The sequence below is a fragment of the Chiloscyllium plagiosum genome, unplaced genomic scaffold, assembly GCF_037043375.1.
Source record: "Chiloscyllium plagiosum isolate Xiang-an unplaced genomic scaffold, Cpla_swu_hap1 HiC_scaffold_23, whole genome shotgun sequence".
Taxonomy (NCBI): domain Eukaryota; kingdom Metazoa; phylum Chordata; class Chondrichthyes; order Orectolobiformes; family Hemiscylliidae; genus Chiloscyllium; species Chiloscyllium plagiosum.
In genome coordinates, this window is record NW_028270161.1 from 43770167 (window position 1) to 43784151 (window position 13985).

A 13985-nucleotide genomic window follows, 5' to 3' on the forward strand; every position below is an offset into this window, starting at 1 on the left:
CCCCCCCTCACCCCTGGTGTCTCAGTCCCTTCCCCCCTCTGTGTCTCTGTCTCCTCCCTCTCCCCACCCCGGGTCTCTTTCTCTTCCGTGTCTCTGTCTCTCTCTCCCCACACGTGTCTCTGTCTTTTCCCCGTTTCTCTATCGCTCCCCCCCCCCCACCGTGTCTCTGTCCCTCCCACATCGTATCTCTGTACCCCGCCCATGTCTCTGTCTCTCCTCCATCTGCCTCTGTCCCTTCCACTTGTGATTCTGTCCCTCCCATCTCATATCTCTATCCTCCCCTCAATGTCTCTGTCTCGTTCTCTGTGGCTTTTCCCTGCATCTCTCTCTGTCCCCACCCCTGGCAACAGGCACACAAAGTGAACCCGAAATCTGGGGCCTTTGACTGGGAGTCAGAGAGCCCCTGTGTCCCACAGGTCTCACTCAGTTACTGCAACTGGACATCCGGAGATTGTGGGCCATCAGGCAAGTGGAGGAGGACTTTACCCGGTCAAAGTTAAAAATCACACAACACTAGGTTATAGTCTAATAGGTTTAATTGGAAGCATTAGCTTTCGGAGTGCTGCTCCTTCATCAGGTGGTTGTGGAGTACACGATTGTAAGACAGAATTTATAGCAAAAGTTCACAGTGTGATGTAACTGAAATTATACATTGAAAAATACCTTGATTGTTTGTTGTCTCTCAGCAGTTAGAATGACCATATTAGTTTCACTTCTTTCATATGTAGACTGTACAACTTTTTTAAAAAAGTTACATTCTCAACTGAACTTTAACAATTGATGTCAGCCCAGATAATGTATTGAAGGTATTAGTCCCCTCTGTGCTGCTGTCTGTGCCATAACGTTTAGACAGATTCTAACCTAAAAAAAATTTAACAGCATGTGGGATATAAATGAATTAATGTTATTTCTGCAAGTATAAATTCTGATACAGAATAGGAATGAGAAAATACATATTCAGCAAAAAGAAAGGATATGTGAGCATGAGACATGAATACAGAACAATGGTGGATATATGGGCAAACAGGAAAACATCTGTTCTCCTCGCTTGTACAGAGACACAGGAACAAACCCTAATTAAAGAGGTCAAAGTGGCCTCTGGATGGAAATAGATGCTGATAGAAGAAAAGATATGCCTAATCAATAATCTATAATAGACTGACGTCAAACACCCTTATGGGAGTCAGAGATAAGAGTTTGTCACTGACAAAACAGGATAAACAGAAGTTGTGGGATCAGTCTTAAGGAAATGAGTGACGTAAGCGAAGCAGGGAACAAACAATGGAATAAGGAAAAATATGGGGATTCAAACTGTATAAATTTCGAGAGTTTGTTGGATTTGGTGTGCATTTTGTCATTACCTTACCGGGTAATGAGACAGGGCACCCACCTATAGGTGTATAAATAAATGGCGGATTCAGATATTTGTCTCGGACTGAAATTATTAAAGTGAGTGAGCTTTTGTTTCTCACAATTGGGGGCTCGTCCGGGATTTTCTTCCATCACCGGGGGGAGTGGCTGGCCTTGGACACTGGGAAGACGCGTCCCGTTCCCCATTGAGGAGCGGTCTCGTGTCCCGGTTTGGTCTGCTCCCTTGGGTGACTGATGTGAATCCTATAAGAGAGACATCTGAATCAGACAGTGATAGGAGCTCGATAGAAAATACGGTGACAAAAGGGGCCAGGCAACTCTGTGCACAGACCAAGGTAAGAAAATTGACTTTTAAGTATTGCCTTGGTGGCCGGGATTGAGTTTTAGTAGTTAATAAGGGACTAACGAAGGAACTCAATATGGCTTGCGCTTTGGGTTAGGAAAAAGCCTCCGGGGAAACAAAGTAAGGAAAAGGCAATGGAAATGGAGGCGGGGTCCCTTACAACATTCCTCCGGAAAGTCCTTTGGGCAGGATGTTGTGGAAATTGGCAAAATAATACTTGTGCAAGGGAGAAAGATGATTAAATATTGTTGCTTTGTATGGACTAAGGACTCCATTCTTCGTCCCGCTGTCTTCTGGCCAAAGTACAGATCGGACGAAGACTGGGTTTGTGAATATCTGAGTTTATATGTCAATGTGCGAAAGAGAGAGAGAGAGAGAGAGAGAGTGTGAGAGAGAGAGAGAGAGAGAATGTAAAGAGCTGTACAGCTGGTAGGAAGTTTAACCCTTTGTGATTTGGTTTGAGTGAACATTTGTTTGTTGGTGATTGAATGTTTGTGTTTTATTCCCTGGAGCTTGAGTTCCAGGACTGTTTTGAATCTGATTTTGTTATGGAAACTTAACATGATTTCTTTTAAGGTTAAGGATTCTATTGTGATTATGAAAAAAAAAGGAATGATAACTCCTGTTCTTTTTACAGATCATGACTGCCTTACTATCAGTTTATAACTAATCTCTTATCTTTACATAAAAGCGATTTATGGAGGACAGTTGAAGTTTCAGTTCAACATTAGATTGTAGTAAAAGCAAAATTCTATGGTTAATATCTGTGACCTTGGATTCAGCCATTGTTCATGCATTAGAAGTTTTTTTTTAAAAAAACTTGAGTAGACAAATTCTTTTAAGGCAAGTTCTGATTATTTTACGACCTATAGTATTGTAATTGAGCAATGATTGGTCAGGACTATTTAAGAAAACTAATTCTGGATCTAAATTAAAGGACTAAAACTGGGTAATTACAGTGAATTGCAAAATTGGGAACTATGCATTTTGCATTTTAACTATTAAATACTGAAGAAATGAACGTAAATATATATAAATATATTTATAAGTTAGGAACAGGCTTTGAAGGTTAGTCAAGCAGTAATTGATGAATTGGTGTTTGAAGTTATGGGGAGCTAGAAATATTGCAATATTTCTTTAAAAAAAAGAAAAAGGGGAAAAACGTAACGACTTATCCCCTTTGGGAGGTGCCCATAGGGGACAAAGAGATTGGGTTTGTAAGTGCCCCCCTCACCAGTGGGGAGGTCAGAACATTTAAAAAGGAAATGGAGGTCCTGGTTGAGGATCCGGTGGGGTTGTCTGAACAAATTGTTCAATTTTTGGGGCCCAGTCTGTATACATGGGCTGAATTAATGTCTATTTTGAATATATTATTTACTGGGGAGGAAAGGGGACTTGTACGAGGAACTGCCATTAAAATATGGGACAGGGAACACCCGATTGGAGATGGGGTTGCTGGACAGGGAGAGATGAAGTTTCCCCTCAGAAACCCCCAGTGGGAAAACCAAAACCCAGAGCATAGAGAAGAAATGAGGGAATTGAAAGACCTGATTCTAAAAGGAATAAGGGAGGCAGTTCCGAAGTCACAGAATTTGATTAAAGCCTTTGAAATTAGACAGGAGAAAGATGAGACTCCCTCAGCTTTCTTGCAAAGATTAAGGGACTCAATGCGGAAATACTCTGGAATGAACCCTGAGGACCCAGTGGCACAGGGTCTTTTGAAAGTACATTTTGTGACAAGAGCATGGCCAGACATACAGAGAAAGATACAGAAGATAGAAGGATGGAGCGAAAAACCATTAGATGAATTGTTGAGAGAGGCACAGAAAGTGTTTGTAAAGAGGGAGAGGACAAGGGGGAACATTTGATAGAGGGTTTGAGCGACAGGGGCAGAGATGGAAGTCGCTACAGGAAGGATGCTATTATTGTGGAAAGATAGGGCATTTTAAGCGGGAGTATCCTGATCTACAAAGGGAAGAAAAAGGCAATTCCGCTTATGAATTATGATGAAGAATAGGGGTGTCAGGGGTTCCTGCCCTCGGGGGCCCACCAGGAACCCTTGATAAACTTGAAGGTGGGACCGTGTAGGGAGGAGGTAATCTCCCTAGTAGATACGGGGCAGCACGGTCATCGTTGAATTTTAAACCAAAGAAAGTAGAAATGTTTACACGGTCAATTATTGTTTCGGGGGTGAAAGGGGAAGGATTTACTGTTCCAGTATTTGAACCTATGATGATAGAAGGTTCTAAGGATAGGATCACAGGGGAACTGCTGTATATCCCTGATATAGGAAGTAATTTACTGGGGAGAGACCTAATTATCCTTATAGGACTGGAGATTGAAATTCAGGAAAAAGAATTAGTTGTACAACTGGCAATATTGACAGAGGATGCAGAGAGAGAGATAGACCCTATTGTATGGGCTAGAGAAGGGAATCGTGGAAAACTACAGATCCCTCCCCTTACAATAAATTTAAAACGGAAAGGGGACGTTGTCTGTGAGCGACAATATCCTATTTCCATAGAAGGTAAACGAGGACTGCAGCCAGTAATTGAGGGACTGATTAGAGATGGTTTGTTGGAGCCATGTATGTCTCCTTATAATACCCCAATTCTACCAGTACGGAAATCTGATGGAACTTATCGATTGGTGCAGGATTTGAGAACATTAAATCGGATAGTGCAGGTCAGGCACCAAGTAGTGCCAAACCCCTATATGTTATTAAGTAAGATCCCTCATGATCACAAATGGTTTAGTGTGATAGATTTAAAGGATGCCTTTTGGGCTTGTCCCTTGGCGGAGGAAAGATTTGGGACTATCCCCCTATGAAATCTTATTTGAATTACCTTATCTGGGAACACAGGGAGAATTGCCAATTCCCGAAACTAAAGATTTGTTTTTAAAGAAGTATATACTGGGCTTGTCCTCCTCTTTATCTTTCCTCAGAAAACAGGGTCTATTGGCACAGACTCCGCCCCTTGAATTTGCTGTTCATCCCATCCAGCCAGGAGATTGGGTCTTAATAAAATCATGGACAGAGACTAAGCTGCAGCCGGACTGGGAAGGGCCGTACCAGGCTCTTTTGACTACCGAAACGGCAATAAGGACGGTGGAGAAAGGCTGGACTCATTATACTCGGATCAAAGGGCCAGTGGACCCTCCAGTTGAGGAAGAAGTCTGGACAGCCGAATCAACGCAAGACCCGCTGAAACTCAGACTAAAGAGACTTTGAGTAATTGACTATACAGTGGCGACGCGAGCGCGGGATTATTTCTGTAAGATTGTATATTAAGCCTTTTTGTGTTCTAGCATAATGATCAGAATACTGGGAATGCTTAGAGTTATGATGCTAGCCCTCTTGGTATTAGGATTTTGTCACATATCATTTTCATATGTATTATTAATGGTTCCTGAGTCTGATAATCCACAAGTAATAGACACTGATATATGTAGCTTAGTAAATTGTGGGAATGTAGCTAATCAGAGACAATACCGCAACTCAGAGATACATCTTAAGTCCTATGGGGATGGCCTTGGGGATGGTACCTGGTATAATGGTCTTGTCACAATACACCGGGCCCCCTTTCGACCAGCACCGATTGTCCCGATAAAAAGTGTAACCCCATATATTTAACGATAAGAAAAACCACATGGCACGGAGCGGTTTTGGGAGGTGGCACTTATGAGGTACAATTAAATGAAACATTTGGGATTGAAATGAAAGCAAATAGGAAGGAGTTTGTGGGCTGTTGTTTTCGAATTAGCATAGGACAGGGAAAAATGGGTAGAATTACTGGGTAATGAGATACAACCTTTCACCCCTCCCAATGATCCTACAGTAGTAAAAATTATAGAGGTAAAGGATTTGAAACAGACCATCGAGATAGAGACTGGGTACGGGGATGCAAATGCCTGGGTTGAATGGGTAAAGTATACTGTAAAAAGTCTGAACAAAAGCAATTGCTATGCATGTGCCTCCGGTAGGTCAGTGGCCCAGGTGGTTCCCTTTCCGCTTGGGTGGAAGCGAGACAGGAAGGGCATGAAATGTATGATAGCCCTGTATCAGGATGAGACTGCATGGAATGATAGGAATTGTACCTCCCTATCTCTGATGTTCCCTCCCTTGGAGGAGAAAGATGCAAAAGTTCCCCCCACATTTTCCGCTGCAGTTGGAAATCACACGTCATGTGTGCACAAGCGAGGTACGAGTCGGTCGAGAGATTTGGGGGAGCTGAAATTATGTACAGAGATTAAGAATGTTACCGAAACGGAGAAGGGAGGGAACTACTCAGCATTAAAGGTTCCCCGAGCGGATCTGTGGTGGTACTGTGGAGGAAAAATATTGAGACCCACCCTACCTCCGGATTGGAGAGGGATATGCGCAATTGTACAATTGGCAATTCCATTTACCCTGGCATTTGAGAAGGAAAAGATAGTAGGGAAAAAGGGAAGGGGTAAGAGATTACTGTTAGATAATTCTTTTGATGACAGGATTTATCTTGATTCGGTAGGAGTCCCTAGGGGAGTACCTGAATTCAAGGCTCGTAACCAGATTGCAGCAGGCTTTGAGTCAGCTCTCTTTTGGTGGGCAACAATTAATAAAAATGTAGACTGGATAAATTACATTTTTTATAATCAACAGCGATTTATAAATGATACAAGAGAGGCGGTTAAAGGAATATCAGAACAGCTTGATGCGACAAGTAGGATAGCATGGGAAAATAGAATAGCCCTTGATATGATTTTAGCAGAGAAAGGGGGTGGTGGTTTTTATCCTTACTTCCCTGATAGTAGTAGTCGGGGTATTGGTGGCCATTGGCTGTTGTGTCATACCCTGTATACGAGGGCTCACCCAGAGGCTGATTGAAACAGCCTTGATGAAACGAATGCCTCTGAGGGGAATCAGACAGAGGAACTTTATCAACTAAATAATAAGGAAATGAGTGAGACTAAGATGGATGAAATCTCTGAAATGATGCTTGCGAATTTTGGGAACAATGTTTAAAAAAAAAGAGACAAAAATGCAGAAGATAACAGATAGTAATGAAAAGAAAAAGGGGAAATTGTGGGATATAAATGAATTAATGTTATTTCTGCAAGTATAAATTCTGATACAGAATAGGAATGAGAAAATACATATTCAGCAAAAAGAAAGGATATGTGAGCATGAGACATGAATACAGAACAATGGTGGATATATGGGCAAACAGGAAAACATCTGTTCTCCTCGCTTGTACAGAGACACAGGAACAAACCCTAATTAAAGAGGTCAAAGTGGCCTCTGGATGGAAATAGATGCTGATAGAAGAAAAGATATGCCTAATCAATAATCTATAATAGACTGACGTCAAACACCCTTATGGGAGTCAGAGATAAGAGTTTGTCACGGACAAAACAGGATAAACAGAAGTTGTGGGATCAGTCTTAAGGAAATGAGTGACGTAAGCGAAGCAGGGAACAAACAATGGAATAAGGAAAAATATGGGGATTCAAACTGTATAAATTTCGAGAGTTTGTTGGATTTGGTGTGCATTTTGTCATTACCTTACCGGGTAATGAGACAGGGCACCCACCTATAGGTGTATAAATAAATGGCGGATTCAGATATTTGTCTCGGACTGAAATTATTAAAGTGAGTGAGCTTTTGTTTCTCACAAGCATCACACATGGATTCATGCAGTTTTTGAGCAAAGTACAATGTAATTCTGCAAGTACAAATTCACCCCACAAACATATGTGTGTGTGTGGGAAGAGTAGGGAAAGGCTGTTAGTGTCTGTGAGACACCAAAATTGGAGGTATAGTGGATAGCGAAGGTTACCTCAGATTACAACAGGATCTTGATCAGATGGGCAATGGGCTGAAAAGTAGCAGATGGAGTTTAATTCAGATAAATGCGAGGTGCTGCATTTTGGGAAAGCAAATCTTAGCAGGACTTCTACACTTAAAGGTAAAGTCTGAGGGAGTGTTGCTGAATAAAGAGACCTTGAAGTGCAGTCGCAGGTAGATAGGATAGTGAAGAAGGCATTTGGTATGCTTTTGTTTATTGGTCAGAGTATTGAGTAAAGGAGTTGCGGCTGTACAGGACATTGGTTAGGCCACTGTTGGAATACTGCGTGCAATTCTGGTCTCCTTCCTATTGGAAAGATGTTGTGAAACTTGAAAGGGTTCAGAAAAGATTTACAAGGATGTTGCCAGGGTTGGAGGATTTGAGCTCCAGGGAGAGACTGAACAGCCCTAGCCTGTTCTCCCTGAAGCGTCGGAGGCTGAGGGGTGACCTTATAGAGGTTTAGAAAATCATGAGGGGCATGGATAGGATAAATAGATAAAGTTGTTGTGGTTCTGTTCACCGAGCTGGGAATTTGTGTTGCAGACGTTTTGTCCCTTGTCTAGGTGACATCCTCAGTGCTTGGGAGCCTCCTGTGAAGGGCTTCTGTGATCTTTCCTCCGGCATTTGTAGTGGTTTGAATCTGCCGCTTCCGGTTGTCAGTTCCAGCTGTCCGTTGCAGCGTAAGGCAACGGGGGCGAGAACGATACCGTGATTGGGGGTGGATTTCGAGGCCTTCGTTCCTGACAGTTGTTCTTCTCCGGAGCCGGGCCTCGCAGCGCCGGGATCTCCTGATGTTACCGCATCCTAAAGAAGACGAGCATCGGCCACGCTAAGAATCGGGCCAGCTGTGGTGGCCCATTTGCTGGGTGAGTCTTCTGTCTCGCGGGGTGGGAGCCGGGCGCACGTGAGGTCGAGGGACGTTAAGGTCCTCCGGCGCGCGATACGTCCGCCCTCTGTCTGTCGCGCGTGTCCCTGGTTTCACCCCTAGCCAAGGGGGACTGCTGCCATCTTGAACGAATTTGGCGGCCCGAACCGCGACCTCCCGCGAGGAGGGAAGGGACTTCCAGGGTTTCTGACCCCGAAGGAATGGCAGGTACCTTTTCCAAGTCGGGGGGGGGAGGAGAGAGCGGAACATGCCGGCGCGTGGCGTTCCCGCATATCTGCTGCCCCACCGTCCTCCCGGGGGCGGCGGGGTTCGGAAGGCGCTTCTCTGAGGAACTTTGGCAATGGGGCGACACATTGGCTCAGTGGTCTGCCTCGCGGCGCCAGGGACCCGGCCTCGAGTAGCTGTCCGTCTGAGGTTTGCACATCTCCCCTCGTTTCTGTGTGGGTTTCCTCCGGGTGCTCCGGTTTCCTCCCGCGGTCCAAGGCTGTGTAGAATAGGGTGGGCTGGCCAAGGGGAATTGCCCCATACTGCCCAGGGTGTGCAGGTTAGGGTGGGTTGGCCATGGGAAATTGCCCCATACTGCCCAGGGTGTGCAGGTTAGGGTGGGTTGGCCATGGGAAATTGCCCCATACTGCCCAGGGTGTGCAGGTTATGGTGGGTTGGCCATGGGAAATTGCCCCATACTGCCCAGGGTATGTAGGTTAGGGTGGGTTGGCCATGGGAAATTGCCCCATACTGCCCAGGGTGTGCAGGTTAGGGTGGGTTGGCCATGGGAAATTGCCCCATACTGCCCAGGGTGTGCAGGTTAGGGTGGGCTGGCCATGGGAAATTGCCCCATACTGCCCAGGGTGTGAAGGTTAGGGTGGTTGGCCATGGGAAATTGCCCCATACTGCCCAGGGTGTGCAGGTTAGGGTGGGCTGGCCATGGGAAATTGCCCCATACTGCCCAGGGTGTGCAGGTTAGGGTGGGCGGGCCATGGGAAATTGCCCCATACTGCCCAGGGTGTGTACGTTAGGGTGGGCGGGCCATGGGAAATTGCCCCATACTGCCCAGGGTGTGTATGTTAGGGTGGGCTGGCCATGGGAAATTGCCCCATACTGCCCAGGGTGTGCAGGTTAGGATGGGTTGGCCATGGGAAATTGCCCCATCCTGCCCAGGGTGTGCAGGTTAGGGTGGGTTGGCCATGGGAAATTGTCCCATTGTGTTCTGGGATGTGTAGGTTAGTTGCATTAGTGTGGGGTAAATGTATCATTATAGGGTAGAGGAATGGGTCTGGGTGGGTTACTCTTCAGTTGTTGAGCCAAAAGGTCTGTTTCCACACTGTAGGGATTCTTTGAACTGATTGAGGACAGATAAGATAAACTATTTGGAAGCTGAGACACAAGGAAAATACAAAAACGAGACCATTGTCTTCAGGTGGACAGAGAATGGAAAGTGAAACCGTTACTGTTTTCTGGGACATTTCACCGCACTAAGTAGAGTTAAATCATCAAATTACCAATGACACTCATCCCACAATTTCACACTTGTAACCACGTTGGAGACAATTTGGAGAGAACCTTGCTGACTTTAAAAGCAGAAGCAGCTACTTTGTTCTCCCCAAAGTACTGAGCAGGGGCAAACATGGCCAAAGTTGAGGAACCTTTGCGGGAAATAAGTACAATGATTAATTTGTTTTTAAGAAGTTTGCATCAATGGTCCAGAATGATAGTTATCACCTTTTTTTGGTTTTGGATGTGTTATCATACTTCAAACTTGATGACAATACAAGGCTGAAAAAATCCAAATACTAATGTATAATTTGTCATTGCATTAATAGTTTTTCAAGCCAAAAGGCCGTGAAATTGAAAAAAAAATTGTATTAGTATAACTCATTTCATTAACTTCCCTGTAAAGCCAATGAAGTCATCTTGAAGTAGTTATCATTGAAATAAAGTGAAGCATAGCAGCAATAGCAAGGTCCACGGAGAAAAAAGATAATGAATAGATAATCTGATTCAGCACTGTTTTTTGAGAAATAATATTGACCAAGGACAAAAACAGAGGAATATGCTGACACAAAGAGATGTCAGAGAAACGGTGGGCAGCACGGTGGCACAGTGGTTAGCACTGCTGCCTCACAGCGCCAGAGACCCGGGTTCAATTCCCGCATCAGACGACTGACTGTGTGGAGTTTGCACGTTCTCCCCGTGTCTGCGTGGGTTTCCTCCAGGTGCTCCGGTTTCCTCACACAGTCCAAAGATGTGCAGGTTAGGTGAATTGGCTAAGCTAAATTGCCTGTAGTGTTAGGTAAGGGGTAAATGTAGGGGTATGGGTGGGTTGCGCTTCAGCGGGTTGGTGTGGACTTGTTGGGCCGAAGGGCCTGTTTCCACACTGTAATGTAATCTAAAAGAGAGATCAAGGATGGAGATGGAAAGAAATGGGCACAGATTGAGGGGGAGACAAATAGAGATACAAAGAATGGGTGTTTTTGGAGAAGATTTGTAGCTCAGGTGGTGAAGCAGATTGTAAGTTTGCTCGCTAAGCTGGTAGATTTGTTCTCAGATGTTTCATCACCATGCTAGGTAACATCATCAGTGAGCCTCTGATGAAGCGTTGGTGTTCTGTCTACCTTGCTATTTAGAACATAGAACATAACAGTGTCGATGTTGCGCCGACCTGTCAAACCAATCTGAAGCCCATCTAACCTACACTATTCCATTTTCATTCATATGTTTATCCAATGACAGTTTAAACGCCCTTAAAGTTGATGGGCCTACTACTGTTGCAACCAGGGCGTTCCATGCCCCTACTACTCTATGACTAAAGAAACTACCCCTGACCTCTGTCCTATATCTATCACCCCTCAATTTAAAGCTGTGTCCCCTCGTGCTCGCTATCAGAGGATAAAGAGTCTCACTGTCTACCCTATCTTACCCTCTGATTATCTTATATGTCTCGATTAAGTCACCTCTGAACCTTATTCTCTCTAACGAAAACAGCCTCAAGTCCCTCAGACTTTCCTCATAAGATCTTCCCTCCATACCAGGCAACACCCTAGTAAATCTCTTGGAACCCTTTCCAATGTTTCCACATCCTTCCTATAATGCGGTGATCAGAACTGCAAGCAGTATTTCAAGTGCAGCCACACCAGGGTTTAGTCCGGTTGCAATGTGACCTCAAGGCTCCAAAACTCAATCCCTCTACCAATAAAAGCTAACACACCATATGCCATCTTAACAACCCTATCAACCTGGTTAGCAACGTTCAGGAATCTATGTACATGGATATCGAGATCTTAGAGGGTGGCACACTGGCTAAGTGGTTGTCACTGCTGCCTCATAGCGCCAATGAGCCGGGTTCAATTCCAGCCCCAGGCAACTGTGTGTGTGGAGTTTGCACATTCTTCTCGCATCTGCGTGGGTTTCCTCTCACAATCCAAACATGTGCAGATCAGATGGATTGGCATTAGTCAGACGGAAATGGATCTTGGTGGATTACTGCTCAGAGGGTCAGTGTGCACTTGGGCCAAATGGCCTGTTTCCACACTGTAGGGAATCTAATCTAATCTAATCTAATCTCTCTGCTCATCTACACTACCAAGAATCTTACCATTAGCCCGGTACTAGTTATTCCTGTTGCTCTTCCAAAGTGAATCACCTCACACCTTTCCACATTAAACTCCATTTGCTGCCTTTCTGTCTTTTCTGAGTCCTTCTGGGGCTTTCCTTTCCAGTGTGTTGAGGGTGTTCCCTTCTTTCTTTCTGCTTAGTGTTGGTGCTACTGTCTTGTCTGGTGGCCTGCTGTGTTTCTTCTATAAATCCATTGTCTTTCAGGGTGGTTTCCAGTGCTGCTAGGAAGTCCTTTTTGTCTGTGTCCCTGTGGTTGAAGTTTACCCCCTCGTGCTAGGGATGAACAAACAGAGCTGCATCAGGATATTATTTAAAAGAGCCACAACATACTGCAGCACCCAGGAACTATGAGAAGCCAAGGAAAACCAACTATACAATATATTAAGGAACAACGTGTACCTGCTAAGCGCAGTCTGTCGATTCCTGCACAACAGACCTAAACAGGAAGTCACAACACTCCCAGAGACTCTGGCCACCCTGCCATACATTAAAGACATCTCGGAGAAGATGACCAGACATGCCCCAAGTCATCATGGTTGCCCACAAACCTATCACCATACTTTAACAGCTCCTGATGAATTTAAAGGACCCACGTACCAACAACTAGCAAAATGCCTGTCACATACAAAATACCTTGCAAGGACTGCAACAAACATTATATTGGATGGATGGGCGGGAAACTGGCCACCAAGATACTTGAGCGACAACCAGCCACCAAAAGGCATGACCAACTCTCCCTAGTATCCATACACACAGACGAAGAGAGACACCAGTTCGATTTGGCTAACACATCCTTCCGGGATAAGCTAAACAAAGACATGCAGGGGAATTTCTGGACGCCAGGCATCCAAACCAAAAATCCATTAACAAACACCTCGATTTAGACCCCATTTACCAATCTCTCAGAAACGGAAGTGATATCACCCATCACAACAGACCAAGACACATAAATAGCAAAACAGGACAGGACACCAAAACTTGATCGGAGGCTCGCTGATGGTGTTACCTTGCATCATGACGAAACATCGGAGAACAAACCCACCAGTTCAGCAAGTAAACTTACAACTGAACCAGTAAGCATGGGGTACAGAGTCAAAAGGGGAATGCAGGGAAATAAAGGAAAAAGAGAGAAATGAGAAATAGGAGAGAGAGTTGAGGGGTCAGGGCAAAATGCAATGGCTCGACAGTAAGGAAACAGAGTGAAAAAAAATAGCAGAAGAAATGGAACAAAAGGAATGAAGGTTCAGGGAGAAATGAGGTAGATAGAAAGAGGAGTAAAGGAAAGGGGCAGAGAAACAGCAAAGGGAGAAAGAGAATGGGAGAATCTGAAAGGAAAGAGACAGGGAAAGATTTAAGCATCATATTGATGTTAAGTCATAAAACAAACATTATATTCTGGAGAAACTCAGCACGTGGCAGCATCAGTGGATAGAGGAACAGAATTAACATTTCAAGTCCAGCATGACTCCTTCAGAATAGGCATTTGCTTATTTTGCGCAATAATCACAGTTCAGATCTTGAGCTGTTTTTGAAACAGATCATTTTTATTATTATTGTAATGCAATTATTAATGAACCCTGCAGTGAATTTAATTTGCATGCACAAAGAAACAAGGCTGAAGGGTTAGGGAATGGTTGGATCATTGTTCAATAAACCACAAGTTAAGTGTAATCATAATGACAGCATCATTAAGGCAACCCGGTGGCTCAGCAGTTACACTGCTGCCTCACAGCACCAGGCACGTGGATTGGATTCCAGCCTCAGCGACTGTTTGTGTCAAGTTTGTACATTCTCCATATGTCTGCGCAGGTTTCCTCTGGGTGCTCCGGTTTCTTTCCACAATCCAAAGATGTGCAGGCTAGGTGAATTGGCCATGCTAAATTGCCCATACTGTCCAGAGATGTGTAGGTTAGGTGCATTCGTCAGGGGTAAATGTAGATTGACA

The 13985-nt window shown here is 44.5% G+C and overlaps 2 long non-coding RNA genes across 4 annotated transcripts in view; both read left to right on the forward strand.

Moving 5' to 3' along the window:
- The first annotated feature begins 692 nt into the window (after nt 1-692).
- LOC148145883 (uncharacterized) lies at nt 693-7319 on the forward strand. Its single transcript, XR_015761158.1, has 2 exons — nt 693-1706; nt 4661-7319. It is a non-coding gene; the product is annotated as an uncharacterized LOC148145883 (long non-coding RNA).
- Nucleotides 7320-8179: 860 nt separating this feature from the next.
- Nucleotides 8180-13985, forward strand: part of LOC122561649 (uncharacterized) — a 202372-nt gene continuing 196566 nt past the window's right edge. For 2 of the 3 annotated variants that reach the window (XR_015761155.1, XR_015761156.1), the window contains exon 1: nt 8180-8408. This is a non-coding gene — a long non-coding RNA (uncharacterized LOC122561649). Of the gene's footprint in view, nt 8409-8559; nt 8636-13985 lie in introns of those variants that run through there. The other variant, XR_015761157.1, reaches the window with a different exon arrangement.